The 19,599-nt window shown below is 43.3% G+C and overlaps 1 long non-coding RNA gene across 1 annotated transcript in view; it reads left to right on the forward strand.

Moving 5' to 3' along the window:
• Positions 1-19,599, forward strand: part of LOC126175138 (uncharacterized) — an 875,426-nt gene that overhangs the window by 803,254 nt on the left and 52,573 nt on the right. The window lies entirely within an intron of this gene.

Genomic DNA, 19,599 nt, shown 5'->3' on the forward strand with positions numbered 1-19,599 from the left:
GCTACAGGTGAACAAGATCTCAAATAAGTAAAATTCAATGATTTCAGACTCTATCTTCATCATTTAATTCACTATTATTTATTTACACTGCTGCAACTACTATAAGCTGACTCATAATTATGTCTGATACCATGGACTCACTACGAATTACTACCTGGTGCCTCCGCAAAGTGGGCCTTTAGTAATCTATGGTACTGACTGTATCAACTGAGTTAGCTTAACATTATTATTCGTTTTCTTTTTTTTTTTTTAATTTCACTGGCATTTCAACTAATATCAGCTTCGTATGAAAACAAACACTTTCATTCTTCAGTAACGTCTGTTGATTGCCTTTAGATGTTAGGAATTGTAGCTTATTTGGATCTTAATTTGATGAATGATAACATAGTGCCTCTTTCTACTTACTACTTATAACCTGCGATAAATATTTAGGAAACACTGAACATCTTGTATTACTGGTAGATTAAATTATTCCCACTTAATGAAATATGAGGAAATAAAGAGCACTTTCTCTAAATTTCTCATTCTCAACGGTTAGATGGAAACACATATTGAAGTGACTAAAATTATGCAATAGCAATACGCACGTGTACTGAGGGCGGTGTTATCGCGTACACAAAGTATAAAAGAGTAGTGCATTGGCGGAACTGTCATCTGTACTCAGGTGATCCAAATGAAAAGGTTTCCGACGTAATTATGCCCGTACGACTTGAACGCGGAATTGTAGTTGGAGCTCGACGCATGGGACAATCCATTTCGGAAATCGTTACGGAATTCAGTACTCCGAGATCCACAGTGTCAAGAGTCTGCCTATGATACCAAATTTCACGCATTACCTCTCACCATGGACAACGAAGTGGCCGAGGATCTTCACTTAACGATCGAGAGCAGCGGCGTTTGCATAGACTTATCAGCGCAAACAGACAAGTGACACTGCGCGAAATAACCGCAGTAATCGATGTGCATACGATTAACGTATCCGTTAGGACAGCGAGGCGAAATCTAGCGTCAGTGGGCTATGCCAGTAGACGACTGGCGCGAGTGGAATTTCTAGCAGCACGACATCTCATGCAGCGCCACTCCTCCGCTCGTGACAATATCGGTTGGACCCTAGACGACTGAAAACCGTGGCCTGGTCAGATGAGTCCTTATTTCATTTACTAAGAGTCGATGGTAGGGTTCGAGTGTAGCACAGACCCCACGAAGCCATGGATCAAAGTTTTCAACAACGCACTATGCAAGCTGTTGGTGGCTTCATAATGGTGTGGGCTGTGTTTGCATGCAATGGGCTGGGTTCTCTGGTCCAAATGAACTGTTCATTGACTGAAAATCGTCCTGTTCAGCTACTTGGAGACTATTTGCAGCCATTCGGAAACACGTCGGTGGGCCACAGTTGTTCACAGTTGGTTTGAAGAACATTCTGGACAATTCAAGCTAATGATTTGGCCACACAGATTGTTCGACATGAATCCCATCTACACTACTGGGGCAGTAAAATTGCTACACCAAGAAGAAATACATATGATAAACGGGTATTCATTGGACAAATATATTATACTAGTACTGACATGTGATTACATTTTCACGCAATTTGGGTGCATAGATCCTGAGAAATCAGTACCCAGAACAACCACCTCTGGCGGTAATAACGGCCTTGATACCCCTGGGCATTGAGTCAAATAGAACTTGGATGGCGTGTACAGGTACAGCAGCCCATGCAGCTCCAACACGATACCACAGTTCATCAAGAGTGGTGACGCGTTTTGTGACAAGCCAGTTGCTCGGCCACCATTGACCAGATGTTTTCAGTTGGTGAGAGATCTGGAGAATGTGCTGGCCAGGCCAGCAGTCGAACATTTCCTGTATCCAGACAGTCCCGTACAGGACCTCCAACATGTGTTCGTGCATTATCGTGCTGAAATGTAGGGTGTCGCAGGGAACGAATGGAGGGTAGAGCCACGGATCGTAACACATCTGAAATGTAACGTCCACTGTTCATAGTGGCGTCAGTGCGAACAAGAGGTGACCGAGACGTGTAACCAATGGCACCCTATACCATCACGCCGGGTGATACGCCAGTATAGTGATAACGAATACACGCTTCCAATGTCCGTTCACCACGATGTCGCCAAACACGGACGCAACCATCTTGATGCTGCAAACAGAACCTGGATTCATCCGAAAAAATGACGTTTTGCTATTCGTGCACCCAGGTTCGTCGTTGAGTACACCATCGCATGCGCTCCTGCCAGTGATTCAGCGTCAAGGGTAACTACAGCCATGGTCTCCGAGCTGATAGTCCATGCTGCTGTAAACGTCTTCGAACTGTTCGTGCAGAGGGTTGTTGTCTTACGAACGTCCCCATCTGTTGACTCAGGGATCAAGACATGGCTGCACGATCCATTACAGCCATGCGGATAAGATGCCTGTCATCTTGACTACTAGTGATACGAGGCCGTTGGGATCCAGCACGGCGTTCCTTATTACCCTCCTGAACCCACCGGTTGCATATTCTGCTAACAGTCATTGGATCTCGACCAACGCGAACAGCAATGTCGCGATACGATAAACCGCAATCGCGATATGCTACAATCAGACCTTTATCAAAGTCGGAAACGTGATGGTACGCATTTCTCCTCCTTACACGAGGCATCACAACAACGTTTCACCAGGCAACGCCGGTCAACTGCTGTGTGTGTATGAGAAATCGGTTGGAAACTTTCCTCATGTCAGCACGTTGTAGGTGTCGCCACCGGCGCCAACCTTGTGTGAATGCTCTGAAAAGCTAATCATTTGCATATCACAGCATCTTTTTCCTGTCGGTTAAATTTCACGTCTGTAGCACGTCATCTTCGTGGTGCAGCTATTTTAATGGCCAGTAGTGTATCATTTATGGAACACATCGCTATTATGGAGAACTATAGAGGCAACATGACTGAATATTTCTGCAGGGGACTTCCAACGACTTCTTAAATCGACGCTATGTCACATTGTTGCACTACGCCGGGCAGAAGGGGGTCCGAGACGATATTAGGAGATGTGCCATGACTTTTGTCATCTCAGTGAAATTTATCGACAAAGCTGTCTATTCCTTAGCGTTACTTAACACTGATTACATCGATACACTGATTACTCTATTATCCTCCACAAAACCCGCTATTACATATCAGTTCCTTTTTCATCTAGTCCCGTAACACATGTTAGCAAAGCTGACATAATTTTCCTATACATGATTTACTGAACAGACATAATTACAGAATTCAATTGCCATTGGGCTGTTTCTGAGTGTTAGGAGAATTACATCCATCACAGCCGTGAGCAGGCGCCAGACGAGATGCTCCAGCAGTGAGATTTGGCTCTACAGCAGCCCGCTAGTGTGCTGATGGTTCCCGTGAGATATGCGCGCCCTGAGAGTCTCATTTTTACGTTTAATTTATCGTGCGCCCTGAGAGCCAGTCCGCGGGATTAAGCGAGATCCACCCCCCTCCTCTCGCCTCGGCAGACGGAGCCGCATTAGTAGTCGCGCGGGGTCGCGGCCATTATGCGCTAATTAATGGCCGTTAAAGGAATTTATCGGCGCTCTGTTTCCCCAGGGCCCGCGAACAGTCCTTTGTCCTTCAGCCTTCCTTCCCACCCCCCCCCTCCCTTCCCACCCACCCGCCCATGCCGTTCTGTGTAAATCGCAAGGGCTCCCTCACTGTCGGGAAAATGAACGCAGTAAATTGTCAAGATATCTTGCGCCTTCCCCATTTGTCCTCGATCGAAAGTAAGATGTGAGTCTAGTAGCTGACGCAATCAGGCTCAATCGTCGGCCTGTGCTCGTGATTGATGTGAGTTCCCCAAATATGCACTCAACAGGTTTATGAGTAGGTCTTAGATTAAATCGAATTATTCGAGATTTTCTAAGATGGCTGCACGGGGGTACATCGTCACGAACACCATTTTACCGCAGTGCCTTACTGTTCTTGCAGTGAAGTCACTTCGATGCTCTTAGACCGGAATTTTGTCTGTGGCTACGTGCTTTGAGTTACTGCGAACAGGCAACGTGACTGCAAAAGCGGCTATCCACTATAATTTACAGGAGGGGTATAAGATTCGACTCACTGATTTACAGACCAGTGTCACTGATGTCTGTCTTTTCTAGGGTCCTAAATCATATTCTAAGCCCAAACAACGTTTCCTTCACGGAGTAAAACGTGCTTCTTTCAGCGAATCACCGCAGGTTCATGGAAACTCACTGGTGTGCACCGCAGTTTGTTTTATTCAAACAACTTGCAAACAAGGATCCATCTTTCCAAAAGGCTTTCAACACTGCATCGCATCGTGTACTACTAAACCAACATAAACTCTTGGGATGCTTCTTCGCAAATATGTTAATGGCTCTATGAATGTTTGACTAATAGTGCCCAGTACTTCATAACTGACAGCCATTGTTCAGCTAGAACGGAAGTATAAGGGGCAGTCAAGTGAAACTGAAACAATTGGGGAAAAAAGTAAGTAAACTGTTTATTATTTCAAAGGTAATCTTCATAGCTGTTAATACACTTACCCCACTGTGAGACAAGGCGGTCAGTGCCTGCATGGAAAAACGTTTGTGGTTCTCTGCGGAACTATGATACTACCCAGGTGTGCACTTCGTCCAGAGTAAACCGACTGCCTCGAATGTTGTCAGGCTGACATGTTTTCAAGACTGTTTCGAGTAGCTCCAGAAGTTTCACTGGGAAGCCCTTACACACCCTCCATAGTCCCGATCCCTCCCCATGCGACTTCCAAGTTTTTGGAGATCTGAGGAAAGACATTCGTGGCCGTAGATTTCCTCCGGACCAAGAGGTGCACGTGTCGGTCCGACCAGCGTTCTGTAGCCAACCGCAAATATTTGTCCATGAAGGTACTGACCGTTTTCTCCCACAGTGGGTTAAGTCTATTAACAGCTACAGCGATTACCTTTAAAATAATTTACAGCTTTTCAATTTGTCTCGTTTCAGTTTGACTGGCCCTCATACATTGAAGCGTCAAAGAAACTGGTATAGGCATGCCTATTCAAATACAGAGATATGTAAACAGGCAGAATACCGCACTGCGCTCGGCAACGCCTATATAAAACAACAAGGGTCTGGCGCAGTTGTTACGTAGGTTACTGCTGCTGCAGTGGCCGTTTATCAAGATTTGAGTGAGTTTGAACGTGATGTCATAGTCGGCGCAAGAGCGATGGGACGCAGCACCTCCGAGTTGGCGATGGGGCGGGGATTTTCCCGTACGACCATTTCACGAGTGTGCTGTGAATATCAGGAATCCGGTGAAATATCAGATCTCCGACATCGCTGCGGTCGGAAAAAGATCCTGCGAGAACAGGACCCACGACAACTGAAGAGAATCGTTCAACGTGACAGAAGTGTAGCCCTTCCGCAAACCACTATACATTTCAGTGCTGGGCCATCAACAAGTGTCAGCTTGCGAAGCATTCAACTAAATATAATCGATGTGGGATTTCGGAGCTGAGGGCTCACTCCTGTACCCTTGATGACTGCACGACACAAAGCTTTACGCCTCCCCTGGGCCCGTCAACACCGACATTGGACTGTTGATGACTAGAAACATGTTGCCTGGTCGGACGAGTCTCGTTTCAAAGAGTATCGATCTGATGGATGTGTACGGGTCTGGACACAACCTCATGAATCCATGAACTCTGTATGTCAGCAGGGGAGTGTTCAAGCTGGTGAAGGCTCTGTAATGATGTGGGGCGTGTGCAGTTGGAGTGATATGGGACCCCTGATCCGTTCAGATACGACTCTGTCATATCACCTGCATCAATTTATGCCCATTGTGCATTCCGACGCACGAGGCAATTCCAACTGGACAATGCAGCCCCCCACACGTCCAGAATTGCTACAGAGTGGCTCCAGGAACACTCTTCTGAGTTTAAACACTTCCGTTGGCCACCAGACTCACCAGACATGAACATTATTGAGCATCTCTGGGATGCCTTGCAACGTGCAGTAAAGAAACCTCCACCTCCTCGTACTCTCACGGATTTATGGACAGCCCTGCAGGATTCATGGTCTCAGTTCCCTCCAGCACTGCTTCAGGCATTAATCGGGTCCATGCCACGTCGTGTTGGGCCACTTCTGCGTGCTCGCGGGCGCCCTACACAATATTAGGCAGTTGTACTAGTTTCTTTGGCTCTTCAGTGTAACATCAGCTGTGCTCCAAGGAAGCGTATAACAGCAATCTCTGTAGTTCTCATTCTACATAAACGAGTTATAAGGAGACTGTTCGGTGCTGTTGTGCACAGGGAACTAAATTTGCTGCAGCGATGAACACCATCAGCTGTGTGTATTAGTTTTATTGAATTGTAACCGGCTTAGATGATACAATCCACTTTCTTCAGGCCCTTACACAGATACAGCAAACGTATCACTATCACACAAATCGGTAGATGAATTATGCTGAACCAATCTAAATTATACGTGTGTATGCTACCATCATAGTATTAAGACTTTAACAGACAACAGCTACATACAGAACTCCACTATAACGTATGTCAAATACCTGACCATATGAAGTAAACCTATGTACAGTTCAGTAGCTATTGTACGTATGTTTCAGTGAAGCTCTATCAGTAGCTGATGCCTGTTACCGTTTTAATAGCAATGTAGTCACATGCATATGTAGAATGTAAACTGATTCAGTATAATTCAACTTACGAATAGTGTGCTTTATCTGTCTTGGGGCGTGAAGATAGTAGATTCTTTTACAGAAACCTGTTGCAATTACATAAAAGTAAATCACACGGCTGATGGTGTTTATTAATGCTATACATAAATAGAACATCTGCAGTCCAATTTTCCATTAGAAATTGGATGTATGGAAATTGGGAGCTATAATCTTTGAACGGTCGTAAGCCAATACAGAAACACTTGGACAGAATTTACACTTGATGTAATCAGTGCCAGCTGTCTTTATATGTCGATGGATACAACGCAATGTACAACAAACAGAAAAGATCCGATGGTATTCAATTACAAGTTGGTGTTGACCATTTAAGATTTACAAATAATTCTAAGGCTTTGTATAAGATTGGACGATCACGTAAAAACCACTGACAACGAAGGTGGATGGAAGACTTGGATTCGTTGGAAGGGCGCTGCATATATGCAGTGCATCTCTAAAGGAAATCACATACGAGATGCCGGTGCAACCAAACCTATAGTATTGTTCAAGCGTTTGGAGTCTTCATCAAGCACGCTCAACAACATACTTTCAACGAGTTGAGGGTGTTGCTACCAGGATTGTAGAATTTCAGTTCCTACGACGATTCCACGGAGAATCTCCTTGTTCCTTTTCATATCTGTGCACCTAATTTTCAGTATTCGTCTGTAGCAACACATTTAAATCGTTACGATTCTCTTCTGTTCCGGTTTTCCCACAGTCCATGTTTTACTACCATACAATTCTGTGCTCCATACGCACATTCCCAGAAATTTCCTCCACAGATTAAGGCTTATGTATAATGCCAATAGACTTCTCTTGGCCAAGAAATCCCTCTTTGCCTGTGATGGTCTGCTTTTTATGTCCCCCTTGCTTCGTTCCGGCCGCAGTGGCCGAGCAGTTCTAGGCACTTCAGTCTGGAACCGTGCGACCACTACGGTCGCAGGTTCGAATCCTGCCTCGGGCATGGACGTGGGTGATGTCCTTAGGTTAGTTAGGTTTAAGTAGTTCTAAGTTCTAGGGGACTGATGACCTCAGATTTTAAGTCCCATAGTGCTCAAAGCCATTTGAACCATTTGAACTTTGCTTCGTCGGTCATTGGTTATTTTGCTGCCAAGGTGGGAGAATTTCTTAACTTTGTCTACTTCGTGATCACCAATTTTGATGTTAAATTTCTCACTATTCTCATTTCTGCTACATCTCATATTTCTTCGGTTTACTAGTCGCGTCTATTTGTTTCACAAACGACTAGAAACGCCTTATCTATGTACAATAGTCACTCCTGGATATCTCATGTTGGATAAATTCCGAAACGCTTAATATGAGCAATAAATCATTCCTTGCCTGATAGTTATCTTTTACCATTGCAATCCAGTCAGCCTGAACGGAGATTAGGTCTGTACGGAGCCCTAAGTGCATGAGTCGTACTGGAAACTGGCCATTTTCTTTAATTTGGGAATGAAATTCAAAACTTACTTCGTTGGTCTGTTTCCATTCATTCCGCAAATATGAAAATGAAACTGAAGCCTGCTCTTCCTTGTAATGTCTGTGATTATTTCTGTGTTTCTGTATAGATCTTCATTTCTCTTCTTTGTCCAGAAATAGTCGTGGTCCTAGCACTGACCCCTGAGACAGTCCCCCACTAAACTCTGTCCTAATCAGAAGCCACCTCTCATCCGTGCTCATTACTGTGGAGAACGGTCAATTGCTGTCTCTCAGTTGCATTCGTGAACAACCTGTAGAGTCCTCAGTCCACGTCGAGCCCCGACTCTAAAACGGTGGGTGGCGGAGGGAGTTCCGGGCGTCTTCCACTCCTCTCCACCCCCACCCCCTCCCCCCGCGTAGCCCTAAGATGAAGCCCCGGCTGACAGTATTGGATTTACTCAGGAAGCCTGGCTTCATAGGCCGGCCTCTGCACGTTTGCAGCGACATCTGGCGAACAAAGCTCAGCCTTGTAATAACTTCTCTTGAGTCCTATCGACTCGTCTTTTACTGTCTGTCTCCAGCTGTGCAGATCTTCACCGAACAGCCAATATCTCTCGTCTTCTGCGACTGAGGTTGGCTCTGGCTATCGAAGGCGAGTGACCTCTTTGTAATTTAATTTTGAAAGTATCCTGATTGTAAATGGTACGGGTGTCTACTAACGTGTAGCACACATGGTACACGCGCTGTTCCAAAACTGATCTACATCTGCATTTACAGTACACTCCGGAAATTACTGTAAAGTGCGTGCCATAGGCTGCTTCACATTGTAGCACATATTAGGTTTCCTCCCGTTCCATTTGGAGCCCAGGAAGAGTGGTTGCTTCAATGTGTTTGAGCACGCTGTAATTGGTCTAACTTTTACCTTCAGGCTCTACAAGAGAGAGCGGTACATCCGGGATTGTACTCTATTCCTACGTTCATCACTTAATACAGATTTCGGGAACTTGGAAAGAACGCCGAAAATTCTGTATAGTATCTGTTGTTGCACACTTGTCGTAGTTGTTTCTTGCACATTTTTTTTTTTTTGTGCTATCTGAAGTGTAGTGTGTAAGCTGACGCCCAGCCCGTATCACTGTAGCATTTCAGGTGTTCTCTTTGGGCGGTCGCATAGCTGGTACGAGTCTTTGTCATAATGAGTGATATATTCAAACGGCCGAGTCAGCGATGTGTGCTGATACTGCACAGGCACCATTCGAGACAAGCAAGTAATTACAACGGCGAGCACTGTGTCAATAGTTTCATTTTGGCGAAGATTTAGTTTCTGCTGACGGGATTTGTACTGCAAATTGTTAAGGACAGCAAAATAGTGAAAAGAGACTCATTTTATTGTAATTATATGAAATTTCGTTTAGGTCCGTGTACATAACGCTATTAAATTAGTTATTAAGCGTGGTCTGAACACTAACAACACAATTTTGCGATAGTGAAAAATTTATTTGGTGTACCGAATGCCATATAAAATAATGGGAACGAAGGCTAAATTTTGTCTCCAGTAATGTACAAAACTGTATGAAAGAGAACTGCAATTCCCAAGTACAGTGTACGTGATGTGGACCTTTAGGTAAAGAAAGTTCAGGCTTGAAAAAAAAAACCAGTGAAATTATATTTACAAACGTATTCTGATTTGCAGTCCCCTTGTATTTTAGTAGAGTGTTCATTCTGGCTTTTTAACCGTAATCGTTTTTGTTTAGGGCACAAGGAACTGTTAGACATATTTACAAGTGCCCTCTCTAAAACTGAATAGTTTGACACCTCATATCGTCATTTTTGTGAGGGAGCTTACAGTAAGCTGTCTGTGATTAGCTTAGCTAATACGAACATCTGAAGTACCGGAGATAGAAAGAAAAAAAAATCTGTGTTTGCAGTCCTGTCGACGATGTGGTCACTATACACAGACGACAAGCCAGGATTGGGGAAAGATGGGGAACGAAGTAGGCTGTGCTTTTCTCAGAGGAACCATCCCAGCATTTGATTAATGCGATTTAGGATCAGGATGGCCGTACAGAATTTCAAGCACCGTCCAGCGACTCGCAACCCCGCCACCTATCTGTGTATCGTCTGGTGTGATGTGGTTGTCTTATCGTCGAAACGTGCCACTGAATCGATACAAACTTTACTGCTGATTATTAGTTAGTAGCACGTTTCGTATATCATTTGAACGTTGTTTTTTTTTATCGAGACGATGTGGAGCGAGGCAGTTTACATAATACGTATATGTTATTCGTGCAAACATTAAGAAGTACATTTTTTTTAGTTCTACTCATGCAATCACATTTAAAAACTACTATTTTTTTTACAGACTACCGGTTTATAAATAAAAATTCGTCCATGGAACAGAAATTGTTGGCAAGATAAAATGATTTTAAGTTAGATTTGAAACTTCCTCTGGTTCCTATCAGACATTTTATGTTATTGCGCAAATGCTCAAAAATTTTTGTTGTTGCACATTAAACTCCTTTCTGACCCACCGACAGCTTTAATAATAGACAATAAAGATCACTTTTTTCTCTATTGCTGTAGATATGGACATTCCTGTTCTTCTCAAACTGCAATGGATTACTTGTGACGAATTTCATTAGCGAGTATATGTAGTGTGACGGCGCGACTGAAATGTCTGGCTCCTTGAAGAAGTGCCTTCGTGACGGCCATGAGTGAATCCCACATGTTGTTCTTAATACTTTGCGCAACGAGTACATTTTTTCTAAGTGACGGCGCGACTGAAATGTCTGGCTCCTTGAAGAAGTGCCTTCGTGACGGCCATGAGTGAACCCCACATGTTATTCTTAATACTTTGCGCAACGAGTACATTTTTTCTAAGTGACGGCGCGACTGAAATGTCTGGCTCCTTGAAGAAGTGCCTTCGTGACGGCCATGAGTGAACACCACATGTTATTCTTAATACTTTGCGCAACGAGTACATTTTTTCTAAGTGTTCAGTTACCTCAGAAAAATATCTCATAAAACATTACAGAGTCGAAAAATGATAATATGTCAAGAGCTTGATCCGTTAGCTTCCAGGATTAACAGTTATACAAAGAGCAAAAGTAGCTGAACCTAATTGTTTCAGCAGCTTAGTAATGTACTTCTTCCAGTTCAAGATTTCGTCAATAGGTACACCGAACACTTCGGAACATTCCACTTTATTTACTGACTCCTGTTCATATGCCGCATAAATTTTTGCTATGAGTATATTTGTTGTACAGAACTGAATATAGCTTTTTTTAAAAAAAAAATGTAGGGAGAGTCCATCTTGAGAGAACCATTTCACAATTATGGTCAAGAATCTCTTGTGTTGCTTTCCCTCTAGTGGGATTTATTACAACAATAGTAAGTACCAATTCTGCTTCATGAATGTTAAGATCATTGATATATAGAAGGAATTGGAGTGAAACCGAAATTGAACCCAGTCCGACTCCGTTTCTGATTTCTCCAATCACTAAAATTTTCTATCCGTTAAACGTTGTTCGAATTACTCAACACAAATTTTTTCATTCTATTTGTTGAGTATGATTCAAGCCAGTTATTATTGTGATTGAAGCCATCAGTTTCACAGAAATTAAGTTTTTCTAACAGAGTATCATCATTTACGCAATCAAGCGACCTAGGAAGACCACGCAAAATACCAAATGGCGATATTTTATTACTTAAGGCTTGTAAAATTTGGTGAATGGATGTATAACTAGCATTCTCAGTCTAGAAACACTTCTGGAATCCCAACTGAATTTGCAAAGTAAATAGTTTCTACTTAAATTTGAGACCATTCTTAAGTACATTAATTTTTCGAATATTTTGGAAAAAGAGGTCGGTAAGGAAACTGTATGATAACCGTTTAAGTCTTTCTTATCACCTTTCCTATAAAGAGCTTTTAACTGTATATTTCAATTTGTCTGCAAAAGTTCCCTGTGGCAGAGATGCATTACATATCACTAAGGACATTACTTATTAAGTTAGAAAACTTTTCATAATTCTGCTTCAGATTTCATCAACAGAAAATGAACTTTTGTTTCTTTTTAGAATTTTTTAACTGTATTAACTTCAGCGAAGAATATTGGTACTACATCCAGTTGCTTAAAGGTTTTTGGAATGACATTTTTAATATATTATCTCATTTCTTCAATTGAATTACTTGATCCTATTTTATGTTTATGAAGTAATAGTTAACAGAACTCACACCTCGTGAATTTTCACTTCAAAAATCGTCACTTAAGTTTCATTTTTATGATATTTGTACACTCATTGGCTGTCCATTTGACAATATCTCAAATATTTCTAATCGTACTAGCTGTATTATAAATTTCTGCCAGAACGTGCATATTCCTGGACATTTTAATGACTCCAGATAGTATTCCTGAGTATTCATGACGAAAAACCAACGAGTCGTCATTGTCTGGAGAATAACTGGGGAGAAACTCAGTTCGTGTGCCAACAGCGTTTGAACATCAAGTGACAGGGCATTACAGTTCACAGACAACAAGACAGATTGTGTTTCGCTAACATCTTGACACAGTATAGAGCGCCGGTTCAAGAACATTTTTTCACATAAGCAACTTATTGTTTTTCTCCTATACCTCCCCCTCTCCTCGCCCCCCCTTTTTCCGTCATATACATTTGTGTCAGTTTTCGCTACAAACTGTGATACGCACCGTATACAAACTTTGGTACACATGGGCGCCAATGACGCTGCTCTCCGTCCTAAGCGGCCGCCTGTATTTGTAAATCGTCCAGTATATAAATCTTACCAGTTGTGGTGCCATTGGCGGTGCTCTCGGGTTGGCGGCATAGCAGTACACTACATAGTCTTGAAGAGCAGCTATGCCATTGCACAACACCGTCCGAAACGTTTTAGAAAGGCAGTAACCTGTGTCATCACACCACATCTACGCCTAAATCTATATCCGTACTCTAGAAACCATTGCCAAGAGCGTGGCAAAGCGTACTTTCCATTCTACTACGGAGATGGTTTCTTCCCGTCCCACTGGCGTGTGGAAAGCAGGAAGAGTGACTGCTTAAATTCCTGCATGCACGCTGTAGTAAATCTAACTCGCCTTCGCGGTCCCTACGGAAGTGATACGTTGTGTGGCGCGTTGTAATGTACTCCTATACCACTTCGTGAAACTTTGTACGTAAGCTCAGGGGGGGGGGGGGGGGGATATTTGGCGTCTGTCTTGCAGCGTCTGCCACTTGACTATTTCCAACAATACCGTGAAGCACTCCTGTGCTACAGAAAAGTCTGCCACCATTCGGTTTACCTTTCTTTGTATACATTCAATATCTCCCGTTGCACTATTCGGTACGGGGCTCACATAGTTGGGAAATATCCTAGACAGGCTGGAACGAGTTAACTATTTGCATTTTCCTGGTACCCTACCAATGATGCGAAGCCTGGTACGTGCTTTAGCTCCGACTAATCCTCTGTCGTCATCCATTTCGTATCGCGATGAACTGTTTGCACCCAAGTATTTGCGTGAGTTGAGTAATTCCAGCTAACACGCTCCCAATATTGTAGTCATAGGACAGCTACCACGATTCAGCGTTCTACACAGTCCAGTCCCATTAATGTGACCACCGTATAAGATCGAGTGCCTGGCAGAGAGTTCAATGAACCACCTTCAAGCTGTCGCTCTACCGTTCCACCCTCGAACGGCGCGCGGGAAAAACATGCACCTAAATTTTTCTGTGCGTGCCCTGATTTCTCTTATTTTATCGTGATGATAATTTCTCTCTATGTAGGTGGGTGCCAAAAGAATCATTTTGCAATCGGAGGAGAAAACAGGTGATTGAAATTTCATGAGACTACCCCGTCGCAACGAAAAACGCCTTTGTTTTAATGATTACTACGCCAATTCACGTATCATGTCTGTGGCATTATCTCCCTATTTCGTGATAATAGAAAACGAGCCGCCCTTCTTTGAACTTTTTCAGTATCATCCGTGAGTCCCATCTCATACGGATACCACACCGCACAGCATTTCTCCAGATTAGGGCGGACAAGCCGGGTGTAAGCAGTCTCTTTAGTAGGCCTGTTGCACCTTCTAAGTGTACTGGCAATGAATCGCAATCTTTGGTTTGCTCTACCCACAACATTATTTATGTGACGGTTCCAGTTTAGGTTATTTGTTATTGTAATCCCTAAGTATTTCGTTGAATTATTTGTTATTGTAATCACTAAGTATTTAGTTGAATTACAGCCTTCAGATTTGTGTCACTGTCGCGTAATCGAAATTTAACGGATTTCTTTTAGTACTCTTGTGAATAACACTTTCCTTTATTCAGGCTCAATTGCCACTTTTCGCACCATCATTTTGCAGTTCGTTTTGGTCATCTGATCACTTTACAAGACGGTAAATGACAGCATCATCGGCAAACAATCTCAGACGGCTACTCAGATTGTCTTCTATGTCGTCAATATAGGTGAAGAACAATAGAGGGCCTATAACACTTCCTTGGGGAACGTCGGATATTACTTCTCTCTCAATCGATGACTTACTGTCTATTACCATGAAGTGTGACCTTTCTGACAGGAAACCACGAATCCAGTCGCACAACTGAGGCGATATTCTATGAGGAGTGTAGCTTATATAAAGCGTGTCCGGGAAACGTGGAAAACACTTTAGTTGTTGTGAATCTTCAAGTTTTCGCGGCGCAAAGACTGCTCCATTAAGTTTCGGGAATGCAGCCGCATGAATTCTGCTTCTTCTTCTAATATTTCGGCTGTATACCTTTCAGCCATCTTCAGAGAGAGCCGTACGACTGACGCTCCAGCGCTCGCTCCATCCTTTTAAACTCGCAGACCGCGCCACTGCGCATGCGGCCACAGATAAACAAGGCGCCAGTGATGTTGATCGGCGGCAAAGACGTACAATATGCATGAGTTACGTCTGTGGCTGCGCAATCGATCCATGCTGGGAGGTCGATGTATTACTGGGAGCTGAACTGTAGCGACGTCTTTGTAAGTTCAATATTGAAAGTGCCGGATTCCATGATTTATCTAATGTGAAACCGCTGTCTCTATTAATTAGATTGTTCGTTAAGCGGATTTCAATGGCCTCTTTTACGACTTTTTTGAACAGACTGACGGTGTCGCCATGGGTAGTCCTTTGTCACCCTTGGTGGCCAATTTATTTATGGAGGACTTCGAGGAGAAGGCCCTGGAGTCTGCTAGTTTGAAGCCTACAGTTTTTTGGAGGTACGTTGATGATACCTTTGTAGTGTGGCCCCATGGCGAGGACAAATTGCAGGACTTCTTAAACCATCTGAATTCCATCCATGGACAAATTCAGTTTACAATGGAAGTGGAAAAGGAGGGATGTCTTCCATTTTTGGATGTCTTGGTTCGGCGTAAAGAAGATGGCACTTTGGGTCATGCAGTATATCGGAAACCGACCCATACGGACTTATATTTACATGCAAATAGTTGTCACCATCCTTCGCAGACGAGTAGTGTTCTAAGAACTTTGGTACACCGAGCACACGTCATAGCTGATGAAAGTAGTTTAAAAGACGAACTTTTACATCTGAAGAGAGTTTTTGAGGACAACGGGTATTCTCCACAACAGATACGTAAGGCACTACAAATAAAACCTAAGGTGTCCGTAAGGAATGCAGAAGATGACGAGGAAACATTTAAATCCATGGCTTTCCTGCCGTATGTGGGAAGCCTTTCATCCAAAATAGGACGGATCCTCACTAAACATAAAGTAAAAGTGATTTTTCGTCCACCGGCGAAGACGGCTGCACTCCTGGGTTCCGTTAAAGATGACTTACTACTCCGCAAGCCTGGAGTTTACAAGATACCATGTGAATTTGGCCTCTCATATATCGGACAAACGAATCGTACAGTACAAGAGAGGTGTACGGAACATCGCAGGTACACTCGGCTCTTACAACCCAGTAAATCGGCTGTGGCAGAGCATTGTATTGATTCTGGTCACTCTATGGTATATGAAAATGTCGAAATTCTGACTTCTGTTTCATCTTTCTGGGACTCCGTAGTAAAAGAGGCCATTGAAATCCGCTTAACGAACAATCTAATTAATAGAGACAGCGGTTTCACATTAGATAAATCATGGAATCCGGCACTTTCAATATTGAACTTACAAAGACGTCGCTACAGTTCAGCTCCCAGTAATACATCGACCTCCCAGCATGGATCGATTGCGCAGCCACAGACGTAACTCATGCATATTGTACGTCTTTGCCGCCGATCAACATCACTGGCGCCTTGTTTATCTGTGGCCGCATGCGCAGTGGCGCGGTCTGCGAGTTTAAAAGGATGGAGCGAGCGCTGGAGCGTCAGTCGTACGGCTCTCTCTGAAGATGGCTGAAAGGTATACAGCCGAAATATTAGAAGAAGAAGCAGAATTCATGCGGCTGCATTCCCGAAACTTAATGGAGCACTTTAGTTGTTGTTGCATTGCCGAATCAGAGCGATTTATCTGACGACGAAAACTGCTTGGTCATTGGTTCCCGGGCCAATTAATGAAAATAATTCCGAAACGGCTAACTTTGTACACTGTTTGCACTCCGCCATGGTTGCAGTATATTCTGCATATCAAAATGGCGCTATCTATAACTGGAGCCGAGGTAAGTGTAGTGCATCACGGGCTCTAGAGACGGGGGCGAACGACGGCTGCGGAGACGTGTACGTGCAATTCTTTAGCGACTGACCGCCCAGCTCAACCAACGGGCTACCAGAAGAGTCTCCCCAACGACCATTCTGCATATGTTGCTGCGTATGGGGCCCCCGTAGCAGACGCTTGGTTCATGCACCCATGCTGACTGATGTTGATCGGCGACGAGGGCTGGGACTGGCACGCCATTGCTTCAGTTGGCCTCTCCAATTGAATCTTTTTCGCTCCATTGGCGTGAAACGTCTGAAAGCAAACCGTCTGCAACAATCGTCGGAAGGGTGTAGGCCGGAGGTGGGAGTTTTATGCTCTGGGGAATGTTTTCGTGTCATTCCCTGGTTGATTTCGACATTCTACAAGGCACAATAGATCATCACAAGTATTAGAGACCGTTTTTCATCCCTACATGCTGTTTGTTTATCTCGGAACGATGGCCTCTACCAACAGGACAAAGCAACGTCTTACACAAGTCACAGTGTCTGTGCGTGGTTCGAAGACCACCAGGATGGGTTCTCTTTATTCCCCCGGCCACCAAACTTACCCCATGTAAATATAATGGAGGGTCTGTGGGACCACCTTGATCGGGCTGTTTGCGCCGTGGACCCTCGACCGAGAAATTCAGCGCAGTTTGTCACAGCTTGAAGTCGGCACGGCGCCACACTCTGTCCGTACTTTCCAGGACCTCACCCACTCTCTTCCTGTACGTCTCAGAGCAGTGCGCCCTGCAAGAAGTGATTGTTCAGACTTTCAACAAGTGGTCACATTAATCTGTCTGGAAATCGTATAATCTCCACAATTTTACAGTTACGGACATTTAAAGCAAGTTGCTAAGCTTTGTATCTTATCAAGATCTGACAGGATATTTGTGTAGTTTGTTCTTTGACAGTACAAGATTACGGGTACCCGCATCGCCTCCAAACCTCTGAAGTCACTCCTACACAGCTTGCCGATTTTGACGTTAACGATCGCATTTCGTCCAGTGGAGGCAATGGAAGCAAGTGGATTCTTAGTGACCGGGCTAAGGACATGCATGTTCATGCTCTCGAAGTTCACATTGAAATAAAAAGTTTTGTGTCGTGAATTTAAATAGAATGCTTGTCAGTTAGATACTAATCTGACTTGAACTAGACATTGCCCGAACGCACTGAGCGTATGTACTGATGAACAGATTTTTAATTTTTTTCTTTAACACATTGAAACGTCCCCTTTGAAAAATTTATACATGACTGTGCTTAAACTGACACACAATATTTTTAGCGCAACGCAATCTGACTTTCAAAAATCCCTACAAAAGAATGGCCCTGACTAACATTAACCTATATGTTTCACAAATCACTTACCTCACCAAAAATTTTCGTTACTCGAACTACCGCAATACAGCGAGCGCCACTACTGCCAGCTAAATAAAAGATTCAAACTACACAAGATACTAACTACTGATAGGCATAGTTAGCAAATGAAAGACTTTAATAGAGAACAAACAATGTATTTATCTCAATAGTGTTCAAAAGTCATAATGTATATAGCAGTTCATGATATCCAATATTGCAAATTTCAAAACTTTGCCATCTCTCTCCTCACATCCACCACTGCTGGCGGCTCACCTCCAACTGCGCAACGCTACGCGCTGTTCACATCCAGCTGCCCAACGCTACAATGGCGAGTATTACAACAATGCAAAGCAGCCACAGACTGAACACAGCACAGCCAGTGATTTTCATACAGAGCGCTACCTGGCGTTACCAATAAGAAAACCTAAACAGCCTACTTACATAGCCCCCATGCTCCCCACAAAAAATTTTACAAATTGTTTTGGGCAGAGGCCAATACAGATTTGAAAAAAAAATTTTCATAATTACAATAACAAAGAAATCGAATGCACACACTTATCGATACAATGTTGGTCAAAAGCTAAAATTTTCTCGCAGTCCATAAAGACCGTCCTGATCATCCATCATAGTAAAATTACAGTGTTTTTTTTTTCTCAAAGTCTGAGTAGTAAAAGAGAATGCACACGGAAGTAGTGGATTTCCATGCAGTCTTGAAGAAGTAGTGTTGTTCTTCCAACGGAAAGACAGTGCTGACTCTTGACATGCTGACAGGTAATGGGTCACAACAGAGCAAACCCACAGCAGAGTCATTCGACGTTTTGAAGCATATTGGTAGGTAGGTCATCACAGAGCAGACCCACTGTAGTCCCGGTAGAGATTACGGTATTGGTGGGCCACCAGAGATGCAGACCCACTGCAGTCCTTGTAGAAATAATGATATTGGTGAGTAAGCAAAGGTGTAGACGCACTGTAGTCCGTGTAGATATGGCCAGCAGCCATCTGTTGTGACTGTGCAGGTGCACAATCACCATTGAAGAGTCTTGAGGATAATATAGCAAGTCCATAACCACCACTTGTGCACTCACAAAGTTTTTGGAACTTTCCTTAGAACCAGCAATGCTGTTATCCAGTACTTTGCTGAATTATTAACACACGTGCAAACACTAACAGTCCCTACTTCTCACATATTGTCCATATACTATGACCAACAGAAATGTGTGCAGTGAAATGGAACTTACAAGTTAATAATATGATGAACTGGTGTCAATTACAATTTTATAACGTAAGAATACAATTACAAAGGTACAAAATACATCATTAAAGAACATAACAATACAGATGACATTTGTAGTACAGGCTTTACAAAAGAATAGAAATAACATATACATCAGTGTTACAGGAATTATGACATGAGTACATACATAAAAGATCAGAATAACTTTCGAAAC

The sequence above is a fragment of the Schistocerca cancellata genome, chromosome 3, assembly GCF_023864275.1.
Source record: "Schistocerca cancellata isolate TAMUIC-IGC-003103 chromosome 3, iqSchCanc2.1, whole genome shotgun sequence".
NCBI classification, from domain to species: Eukaryota; Metazoa; Arthropoda; class Insecta; order Orthoptera; family Acrididae; genus Schistocerca; species Schistocerca cancellata.